Source organism: Triticum dicoccoides, chromosome 1A (assembly GCF_002162155.2).
Source record: "Triticum dicoccoides isolate Atlit2015 ecotype Zavitan chromosome 1A, WEW_v2.0, whole genome shotgun sequence".
Classification (NCBI taxonomy): domain Eukaryota; kingdom Viridiplantae; phylum Streptophyta; class Magnoliopsida; order Poales; family Poaceae; genus Triticum; species Triticum dicoccoides.
Window position 1 is genome coordinate 604,392,000 of NC_041380.1, and position 12,272 is coordinate 604,404,271.

Here is a 12,272-nt window from a genome sequence, read left to right on the forward strand (position 1 = left end):
TACGGGTGGCAGCAGCAATGAAGGTCTCCATGAAGTCTTGAAAGCTGTGCTTCCTGGTATTGGCAACTTGGATGGCCGCCAGCTTTTCATCTCGCGCCTCCTTGCAATGGACGTGGACCAGGGACAGAGCGACATCAGCACCACATCTAGTAGAAGATTTCTTCCATTCCGCCACACGACCTGGGACTTTGTTAAGTCGAGCCATCAGAGACTCGAGATCGTTTTGAAGCGTCGTCCCAGGCCAGAGTGATGCGTCGATCCGCGACATCGCAACTTTCAGCCGAGCCAGATAGTCAACGATGCTGGCAGTACGAGACTCCAGATGGAGCATGTTCATTGCAGCCTCGTCCTTCACGAGAGAGTTAACAAGGTCCAAGCCTGGTTCCACTCGACTGGTCTCCTCTTCAAAATTGTGGCAGAATTCTGCAAACACGATTCAAGGGTAAGACGGTGGCCGTACGCAGGCTCGACAACTACAAGACAACCGGGTTGGAATAATTACCTTCGAGCATGACAAACAGCTTCTTGGCGAGTCCACCGAGATAAGCCTCCAGATCTTTTACCTTCCCCGACAACTTACCTGCCTTGTCGTGCAGCGCCATCTTCTCTTTCTTCAGTCGACTGGCGTCTCAATTAGCTGCCTCGAGAGCAGTCTTCAGTCTGGAGTTCTCCTGTTCAAGAGCTCCGACCGAAGCCAGTTTCTCTTCTGTGAGCTTCGTTTTGCTCGAGGCCTCCTTCTGTGCCTCTGCAAGATCTTGGTCCTTCTTCTTCAGAGCTTCCTCCAGTTTATCTGCGGTGCGTCGAGTGGAACCAACATCAAGAATGGACAAGAAAGAAAAGTCACCCGTTAAGAATGGAGAACCTCACCAGCCATACCTTTTGCTTCTTCTTGCGCCTTCTTCAAGTTCTCCTGAGCAAGCTTCAAGCTAAGGTTGAGCTGGATCTGCTGATTCTCCAACTCAGTATAGCGAGCTACAAGTTCGCAAGATTTCTGTAAAAAGAAAAATCAGTCAACAGACGTCCAAGATAAGTTGCTTTCGAGTAACTAAGAGACAATGATGACGTTTCTAAGACCACAGCCGAATCAAAAAACATTCGACAGTAGTCTCGGGGACTACACCCAGTGGGTGCACTCAGCGTGCCCCCACTGGTTTGACCAAAAAAAAGAGAAAGAGAGAAAAAGTTCCACTCGACCTGGCCCGACCAAACCGAGTGAAGAAATACAGCTACAGCAACACAATGTAAAGACTACAATTGACTGCCAGCAGTCCACCGTAGTCTCGGGGACTACACCCAGTGGGTGCACTCAGCGTGCCCCCACTCGTCCAAGGATTGGCAGACACACCCAGTGGGTGTACAGATACAGATACAAAAGATCTTCGGAAAAGAGACTCTTCAAACAGCATATCATAACAGAACAAGTGTTGAAGTCGACTGACCTGGACGTTGCTCTGAAGAGCCGAACTCGCGTCATAGGCTGCTTGGCTGGCCTCCCGAGCCATCTTCACTTGCTCCATCATGATCCCCGCCTGGCGTATAGCCTCCTTGGCAGCAGCCGCTTGGTCCTCAGGGACGGGGTATGCGGCAAAAAGCGAAGACGGATCCGCAGTCGACGACGAGGGCCGCGCACTCGCCAGAGGAACGGCGAAGGTCACAGAAGCCCGAGCGGTGTCACCACCATCCCAAGCTACGGCCTCGGACGCCGGAGCGGAGTGGGGGGCCTCGTCAGCCGACGCCTTCTTATGCCTCCTCACCCTCAACGGACCATCGTCGTCGTCATCCGGGAGGTCGATAACATGAGGAGGGGCTACAAAGGAAACATTCAATCGACCAAAGTTGCAATAAATGATCAGTCGACTCAAGGCAGAACGTCAGTAATCATACCAGGGTTGGAGGTAACAGCATCCTCCATCTCTTGGTCGTCGTCCTTGGCGGAGACCTCAGAAGTAGTAGCGCTGCAAATCCCGAAAGCTAGTCAGTTGGCTCAATGAATCGAACAAGGATCTGTCCATGGTCGACGAAGGAAAGCAAGTTTTATTATTACCCAGAAATGGTAGGGACAGCTATCTTCATCTTGGGCAGAGCCTTGGGCGGCTTGGACAGCGTCGTGCGTGGGTGCTTGGGAACCTTTCCAGTCGGCGTAGGGGAAGAGGTCCGAGGGCGTTTCGACGACTGCCCAACAGAAGCAGTCGCCTTGCCACGTTCCCGTGCTAGGTCGTGTGTGTGCTTGGACCGCCCCTCTGGGCGAGGGGGTTCGACCTCCTCCTCCTCCTCTTCGCTGGAGTCGACGTTGTCGTCTCCCTCCCCTTCACCGTCGGACTCCCACTCACGTTGGTCGTCCCCACTCTCACCTCCACTCGCCTCCCCTTCCTCAGTTGGCTCCTGAGCCCCGTTGGGCGTCGAGTACATCTCGGTGGTCGCCTGGAAAATAATAGACAAGACGAAAGTCAATCGACCAACTCAAAAAAGACCAATGCAGAAAACAAGATTTCAGTCGGGAGCATAAAGACATACCTGGTCCTCTTCATACGAGCTGTCGAGTGGAGTTACCCTCCTGGCTCCTCGGGGGTTGTCTTTGTTCCCCGTGATGCTCGACAGCCACCCCTCCAGCATCTCGTCGGTGACCTCCTCCGGGTGGATCCGAGTGGTGTCATCGAGACCCGAGTACAACCACATCGGGTGGTCACGGGCCTGGAGCGGTTGGATGCGCCTCTGGAGGAAGACCTCCAGCAGGTCCATCCCAGTCACACCCTCACGGACGAGCTCAACCACTCGACCGGCCAACACTTTGACTTAGGCCCTTTCCTCTGGTGCCACTTTCAGAGAAGCGGGTTTTTCAGCTCGGTCGAGGGAGAAAGGAGGAAGACCAGTCGACTGTCCTGGGGTCGCCTGGTCCTGACAGTAGAACCAAGTCGCCTGCCAACCACGGACCAACTCCGGGAAAGTAATGGATGGAAAACAGCTCTTCCCCCTCGTCTAGATCGCCAAGCCCCCGCACAACTGGATCACCTGCGTCCTCTCGTCAGTCGACTTGGCCTTCTTGACCGACTGAGAGCGACAGGTAAAGATGTGCTTGAAGAGTCCCCAGTGGGGGCGGCAACCCAAGAAGGCCTCGCACATAGAAATGAAAGCGGCGAGGTATACGATGGAGTTGGGAGTGAAGTGATGGAGCTGCGCTCCGAAGAAATTCAGGAAACTCCGGAAAAAAGGATGGGGCGGCAGAGAAAACCCTCAGTCGATATGGGTGGCTAGGAGCACGCACTCACCATCGCGGGGTTGAGGCTCGATCTCTCCCCCCGGGAGACGTGCGGCTTTGTGGGGAATGACTCCCCCCTCGACCATGTCGTCGAGGTCCTCTTGTCGGAGCACCGACGGCATCCAGTCGCCCTGGATCCAACCTTTGGGCAGAGCGGTCCTAGAGGAGGATCCGCCCCGAGCAGATCTTTTCCCCTTCCCCTGCGCCGCCGCCTTCTTCGCGCGCTCCAGAGCGGAGGTCTTGCCCTTCGTCATCGTCGCCGGCGAAGTCTCGCACGGGCCTGCTGCGCTGGGGCGAGAATGGAGGTGGCGGAAGGGCTTGCGAAGGAAGAGAGGAAGAAGAAAGCAGAAAGGAGCGCACGACTTGGAAACCCCGAGCCGACAACTTATAAGGGACCGCTTCCGAGTGGTTGACTGGTAGGCCCAGGCTATCCAGTCAAATCCCGCAGCAGACGCGCGCGCAGTACGTGGCGAAAAAGGTGTCGCGAGGATCGAGGAGCCTCCACTTTATCGCTTCCGATTACTGCGGCCGCTCCTGTCTCGCGCGCTTCCCAAAATCCGAATCCCGCGACATTCGCGGGCCGCAAAACAACTTGTCAAAACAGAAGACCCCGCCCGCGCCGGCGCTCGGTATGTCACAAGTAAAGAAATTCACTCGACGAAAGGCCTGGAATGGATCAAGGCGACTGAAAAAGGTCGGCAACGTCATCCGTGACGATTGGCCCAAAGCGAGGCACTCACGTAGCCCAAAGAGCCAGTTGGAGAGTTCCCCAACTCTTTCCCCACTCAAAACCTCGATCCATTCGGGGGCTAATGATGAAGCTACGTACCTAGGGTAGGGGCACGGACCCGTCCAAAGAGACCTACCCAAGGACGTCCCTAGAGGAAGTCACCTTTCAATCGACTTGAAGGTATCCCACTCGATGGATTCAAGACATTCGACCAAGAAGCTATCACTCGACCACGAAGCCAACCACTCGACTGCCAGAAGACCTAAAGTCACTCCGCAGGCAAACGGTCGGCTATTGAGTAGTCTTTATGGTCATTATAGCACTTTATTAGGGGCGTTACCAGTAACGCCCGACCCTAAATGTACCTTAAACCCTGCATTACTGAGGGCAGGAGGGGGCCGGCGAACTCTATATAAGCCACCCCCTTCCTCAGTATGAAGGGTTCGCACCCCTGTTATTCACACGCCAGTAATCCAATCGACCGCCTTTGGGCACCGAGACGTAGGGCTGTTACTTCCTCCGCGAAGGGCCTGAACTCGTACATCTTGGTGTGTTTACAACTTCCCAATAGCTGAGACCTAGCCTCTCCATACATACCCCCCTACATCACTGTCAGAGTTAGAACCACGACACCCCTCATATCCATAAATCTAGGATGAATATGTGGAGGTTCGGATGCATCCGCCACGTCGGACTGATGTGCAGGACATCCGACAAATCCAACTAACTAAGCCGGACTACGACCCTTAACCCTAGCCGCACCACATTTCTCTTCCCTCCGCGCCCACGCCCCCCATCCGCTCGCTGATTGCTGTCGTAGCTTTGGCCTGATAGCGGATCACCACGTACGCTATGCTCCCTTCGGAGCACCGGATGCAACTCCCAGAGCAGATTCAGGCCTGACACGTCACACGGATTCCTGCCGGCCTTCCTTCGGACTCTCCGAAGCATGAGGAGGTGGAGGAGGAGGCGCACACGGTGATGGATGAGGAGGAGGAAGGCAAGGTGGAGTCGGCACTTCCAATTGCCCGAGCCGGATTTGGCATGGGCAAAGGTGGAGGCAAACCGCTGCTACCTCCGCGAGGCACGACAGGAGGTGGACGTAATCTTCGTGAACATGGAGCCTGACGAGGAGCCGGAGCCGCAGGAGGCGACCATCCACCATGTGGCAGGTCCATCCAGCACTGCGACATGGAGGTCGTCTACATTTCTGACGATGAGTAGGAGTAGGCTAGGTTTATATATGTAGCGTGTAGTAGTACGCAGATTTTGTATGTTGTATGGGGTAGTATGGATTTGAGGAATGAAGTTTGAAGTATATGGATGCAATAGACAAATATTGACGGGTGACCACGCCATCTCCACGGACGTATAGAAGACCATATTTGTTATATGCGGGTGTAGATGCTCTAAAGCAACAAGTTCAACTCCGAGGGTATAATAATTGTAAGTGCTTGCATGTTTGTAAAAAAAACACAAATAACAACGACGTCCCCCCTCACATGGTGCTTGTTTCTTCCACCGTATATGTTCAAAATCGTGCCCGCTTCCCGTTGCCCCCCCCTCCATAAACCCTTGCTTCTGTCTTCGTCACCGTCACAAGCTGCCGTGATCGGCCCGCATGGCACGCCTGTCTCTCAGGGTGGACGGCACGAGCGGTCTTTTAGGACCGGCTCGTGTCCCGCTCGGTCCTGGCCCGACATGAAATCTAGCCGGTCCGGGCCCTGCAAACGGGACCGAAAATCCCTCGGTCCGGTCCGGTTAAAGCTCGGTCCGACCGAACGGACCGACGAACACGAGCTGTGGCATGGCGGGGCCGTGGCGGGGGCATGTCAGGACGAGACAGGGGCGTGGCGAGGGCGTGGCAAGGGCGTGGCGATGGCGTGTTGAGGTCGTCGCGGGCGCGTGGCAAGCGCGTGACCAGAGCTGCATGGCGGGCGCGTCGGTCGTGCGCTGGTCAGCGCCGCCGTCGTGCATCCGCGCGGCCACCGGCCTCCCTGACGCTGGAAAGCATGTCTACTGGATGCGCCATGCTCGGATCTATCACCTGGAAGGTAGAACTTGAAGCGGGAGGCCCTATACCGCCGTTGTACACCAGCCGTCGTGCACCGGCCGTCGTGCCAGATTCTTCATGCCGAGCTCTGCCTGGCCGCCGTGCCGTCCACCGTGAGTCATAGAAGTCGCCGGACACCTCCACGACGAGCCATGCCGCCTCCAGCGCCCTCCCCGCATCGTCGTGCTCTGGTGCGAGCTCTGGGGTGACCATCAGCCGGTCCAAACGAGCCGCTCGGTCTGGCTCGGGCTTTCGTCGCTGCGGTCCGGTCCCTGAAAACAGGACCGCGACGCTGCTCGGTCCGGACCGCCGACGGCCGGTCCAAACGACAGCTCAGTCAGGGACTGGACCGGCCCGGACCGTGTCCACCCTGACCTGTCTCTCAAGATGGTGATACTGGTAATTGTGATGCGAGTGGTCATCCAGAATGAATTAGGGATAAATTACAAGACCAGCTAATGATATTAAGGTATCTTTTTCGAAAAGGATATTAAGGTATCTAAGTGCGGCGGTTCTAGAGTTCTTTAAGACAGGAAGTATGCGTGAGGGGGTGAATGACACGGCTATCGTTCTTATCCCGAAAGTTCCCTTTCCTAAGGAACTAAAGGATTTTAGACCGATAAGCCTATGTAATGTTATCTATAAGATCGTTTCAAAGTGCTTGGTCAACAGGCTACGGCCGATGCTTGCGGAGTTAATATCAAAAAATCAGAGTGCCTTTGTCCCAGGGAGGCTTATCTCTGACAATTCTATAATTGCTTTTGAATGCCTTCATCATATACAATCATTGAAACAGACCAGGCAGGCAGCGTGTGCTTATAAGCTTGATTTATCGAAGGCATATGATCGTGTCGATTGGGACTTTTTGAAGAAAGCTCTTGGCAAGTGGGGCTTTGCCCAACAGTGGATCTCATGGATTATGGTTTGTGTGAAATCTGTCAAATATTCGGTCAAATTCAATGGACAGCTACTGGAGAGTTTCATCCCTTCTAGAGGATTGAGGCAAGGTGATCCCTTATCACCGTTTTTATTCCTTTTTGTTGCTGATGCCCTATCTGCTTTATTCTCAAAATCAGTTGAGGAAGGATCCCTGAAGGGAGTGTCTATATGTCGTGGTGCACCAGTTATTTCCCACTTGCTTTTTGCGGATGATACTATGTTGATGTTTGAAGCGTCTGGCCAGCAGGCGAGCATTGTCAAGGGACTGTTGAACACTTATACTTCAGCAACGAGTCAGCTCATTAACCCAGAGAAGTGTTCCATTCTTTTTTTAGACAACTGTTCGACTGTGGAGGCAGATGAGATCAAGCGCATACTTGAGGTTACGCAACAGGTGTTTGAGCCAAAGTATCTTGGTCTTCCGGTTCCGGAAGGGAGATTGCATAAGGGACAATTTGAATCATTACAAGAAAGATTGAGAAAAAGATTAATCGATTGGAGTGAGCAATATGTCTCGTCGGGCAATAAAGAAATCTTGATCAAGGCGGTGGCACAAGCAATTCCCACGTATGTTATGAGTGTGTTCCGGCTATCGGCCTCTGTGTGTGATGATCTAACACGTATGATGAGACAGTATTGGTGGGGTGTTGAACAAGGCAAGAGGAAGATGGCTTGGCTTAGCTGGGAGAAGATGATTCTGCCCAAGGACATGGGAGGTATGGGATTCAGAGATATGAGAGCGTTTAACCAGGCTTTACTGGCCAAGCAAGCCTGGAGATTGCTCGATAGCCCGGATAGCTTATGTGCACGCCTACTCCGGGCTAAATACTATCCCAATGGAAATCTTCTCGATACAGTCTTCCCTTCTAGCTCGTCCGCTGTGTGGAAGGGAATCTTGTTTGGACTTGAACTGCTAAAGAAGGGTCTTATTTGGCGGGTTGGTGATGGGTCGCTAATCAGGACTTGGAGGGATCCATGGATCCCGAGGGGGCATGACTTCAAACCAATCACACCCAAGAGGAACTGCAGATATAATTGGGTTGCGGACTTCCTTGATGAGGCAGGTGCATGGAATATGCAGATGCTACGGCAATACTTCTGGGATATGGACGTCCGGGAAATCATCAAGATCCGGACGTCACCGCGCCAAGCCCAGGACTTTCTGGCTTGGTTTCCAGAAAAGAGCGACTTGTTTACTGTCAAAAGCGCCTATCATCTAGCAGCGGAAACCCATGGGGCGCAAGCTGGTGGATCGTCTAGCACTAGCCCTAATGGAAACAGAGCAATATGGCGGCGAGTGTGGGATGCTCGGCTGCCGCTTAAAATGAGGATCATGGCGTGGAAGGTGGTGTCAGGAGCATTAGCTACTAACCAATGCAAGAAATATAGGCACATCTCCATGCGTGATACATGCCCTCTCTGTGGTACGGAAAAAGAAACCAGCTTCCATGCGCTGGTTGCATGTGATCATGCTCGAGCAGTGTGGACGCAGATGCGCTCACTATGGAACCTCCCTGATACTATACTGCTACGAGATACAGGTAAGGAATGGCTCCTGAATATCCTTATGCACTGTGATGATACTATGCGGGATTGCACTATCATGCTAATTTGGAGAATCTGGACCTTGCGGTCGGATCTGGCGCATGGCAAAGAGGTACCGGCTCCGGCAGTAACGGCTGACTACCTACAAAGCTATATGCACTCGTTACAGCTGGCTAGGAGGTACTCTACTGAGGAGGAAGATGCCAATAAAATGTGAAGACCCGATCAGGCCACGCAGGGAGGCGGCCCAGGCACCATGGCCACGACCTGCGGAGGGCCAAGCCGCGCTCTCGGTCGATGGATCGTTCTCAACTTCGGATGATTCAGCGGCAGCAGGCATGATACTAAGAAGACATGATGGGTCGGTGATCGTTGCAGCCTACCGATATATCTTTAATTGCAATGATGCGCTTGAGGAGGAACTACATGCACTAATGCAAGGGATGGCATTGGCAATTCAGCACTGCAATCTTCCTATCATCGTTCAATCGGATTCTTCTCAGGCTCTTTCAGCTTTGTTAGGAGAGAGTCTATCCCGCTCGGCATATGGCCACCTAGTAGCGGAGATTCGTCATCTGTTGGGTGAAAGAGAGTTTATTCCTTTGAAAATTAAGCGAGAACAAAATAGGGTAGCAGATTGTTTGGCTATGTATAGTCGCACAGAGAGAACTACTGCTGTGTGGCTTGGGCAGGGCCCTCCATGTGTGGAGGAGCTGTTGCCAGTTGATTGTAACCCTATGAATGAGGAATAAAACTCTTTTACCATCGAAAAAAAAAAACTGAAGGCCAAGAATTTAGGTTTTCTCTTCTTGTTAGTATTTCTCAGCGCCGCCGACGAGCTTATATATTGCTCATGTCGACAAAGTACGACTTGTCCCCTGTTGGAATACGCCTTCTCCGCAGTTCTTAACTGAAGATTCAAACGCAGCACACATGGGCCCTGACACTGTGTCGACGCCTTCTCCGGTGTTGTCTCGCCATCCAACGGCCCTGCTCCTCACTCTACCGGTGGCCCGTGAGCACATCTTCCGCGCGTGCGTTTGGGGAGGGAAACGGCCGGCAGCTTAGGGTTCGGTCCCCGGGCAGCATGAGTAGTCCTCGAATTTTGGGGGTTTTCCCCTTGGGACGACAGTTTTTGTTTTCAAATGGGGCACCGGAGAAGCATCCTCAAAATGTACCATATCTTGTTAGCTCCCTATACTGTAGTTGTATTTGTTTTCCTCAATTCACTAGACTGGAGTGACATGTTGTGACTCGCCACCAGCAGGCTCGTCCGCAAGAAATATATAACATTTATCTGACACTATAATCACTTGTCTGTATTTGTGTATGTCCAAGGCACTATTTGCTGGTGTTTTTCTTGGATTTGAGCTGCACAACTGAACACTGGCTGCACCCCGAATGTTGAGAATAGTCCTGATCCTAGTCGTCTGAACATAAAACATATTGATTTAACAAATAGTGCATATATATATATAGATTCTTAGGTGGTAACTACCACTAGGTGGTAGTATAGATTCTTAGATTGAGCGTGCTATCTTTTGAGAACGCCTAATGGGCTAGATGAGGTTCCACCCCGGTGCTCATTTTGGAGCGTTCTCGGCTCTGCCGAGGGTGTCGTGTGACAGGGTCCGTTCTGCGACCCCGGTGCTCAGTTTGCGGGTGTCGAGGTCTGCTGAGGGCGGAGGTGCTTCGGGGCAGGATGTCCCGCCCTCGGTTGTTTCCTCTCCTTCGGCACAGGCTGAGGCGGCCGAGCCAGTGGTCATGGGAGGAGATGGCGAGCAGGAGGCTCGGCCCTCTGGGCCTTTGACGCTGGCGGTCCCAAGGGTCGGCGCGGCCCCCTTGATGAGGTCGCCGGTTTGCGGGGGAGCGGGCGCGCAGGAGGCCGTCTTTTCCTATTCTGTTGCTCTGGAGGGCGGGCTGGGTGGTTTGGTTGCTGCGGCACCGGACTCCCTGGACCGCGCTAGGCCGAGTTCACCGGTCGCGGGCGTCGGCGGGGTGGCCGTCGATGGGCCCTGGGAGCTCTCATCGCCGTTGGATGTTGCTCCGGTGGCCCCGGCGCTGGTCACCGCTGTTGGGGGACGGGCAGGAGGCTCTTTCCCCAGCGCAGCTTCTCGCGAGGAGGTCATCGCTTTCGGTGGGATCCCGAATCCTGTCTCTGCAGGGAGACGGGTCAGCGGGAGACTGCAGGAGCAGCCGGATGTTGATGACATGCAGCTCAGGTGCGCGTTGAGGGCGGCCAAGTTGCGTGACGTCGAGCTTTCTACTAGTATGTCTGTTAACAAGTCTAATTCTATTATGCATTTTACCAATGATGAGATTGTGCAAAATGCTAACCAATTAGGAGTATCTCTTGGTAATAATGATCTAGAGATTTCTAAGTCTGTTAATGATATGCTAGATTTGGAAGCTGAACGAGCGTTAGAATTGATTCGTAACATGGCGGCGGTTAGGCCGATGAATGAATCTGAGATTGATGCGCTTGGGGTTAGAGTTCTAGATGGTTTGTGTGCTGATCTTGATCCTGCGGTACAGGAGGCGGAGGAGGAGGATGAGTATGGCCTCCCTGAAACATCTAACCTTGAGGATGAGTCTTTGGTGGTAGAGGCTCAACCCGAACGTGCCGAACCTTCTGATGTTTGCGTTAAGCCTAAACGGACCTGGAAACGGAAGGTTTATCCGGCGTCGGCTGTGTGTAGAAGTGCTAGGATCCGTACCTCTAAAAAATTTCATGATGAAATATGAGAGGCATCTTTTGGAACAGCAGAGGTCTTAAAGACTTGGCTAAAAGATGGTTTCTAGCAGAGGCTTCTCTTGAACATCATTTAGACTTTATTGCTTTGTCCTAGACTGGACGAGGTAATTTTTCTCCACAATTTCTTAGTACCTTATCTGGGGGGGGGGGGTTGATTTTGACTGGCACTGCCTCCCACCTCGAGGAAGATCCGGTGGGGTTTTACTTGGGGTTGAAGGAAATATGCCCTAGAGGCAATAATAAAGTTATTATTTATTTCCTTATATCATGATAAATGTTTATTATTCATGCTAGAATTGTATTAACCGGAAACATAATACATGTGTGAATACATAGACAAACAAAGTGTCACTAGTATGCCTCTACTTGACTAGCTCATTAATCAAAGATGGTTATGTTTCCTAACCATGAACAAAGAGTTGTTATTTGATTAATGGGATCACATCATTAGGTGAATGATCTGATTGACATGACCCATTTCCATTAGCTTAGCACCCGATCGTTTAGTATGTTGCTATTGCTTTCTTCATGACTTATACATGTTCCTATGACTATGAGATTATGCAACTCCCGTTTGCCGAAGGAACACTTTGTGTGCATCCAAACGTCACAACGTAAATGGGTGATTATAAAGGTGCTCTACAGGTGTCTCCAAAGGTAGATGTTGGGTTGGCGTATTTCGAGATTAGGATTTGTCGCTCCGATTATCGAAGAGGTATCTCTGGGCCCTCTCGGTAATGCACATCACATAAGCCTTGCAAGCATTACAACTAATAAGTTAGTTGTGATACGATGTATTACGGAACGAGTAAAGAGACTTGCCGGTAACAAGATTGAACTAGGTATTGGATACCGACGATCGAATCTTGGGCAAGTAACATACCGATGACAAAGGGAACAACGTATGTTGTTATGCGGTCTGACCGATAAAGATCTTCGTAGAATATGTAGGAGCCAATATGGGCATCTAGGTCCCGCTATTGGTTATTGACCG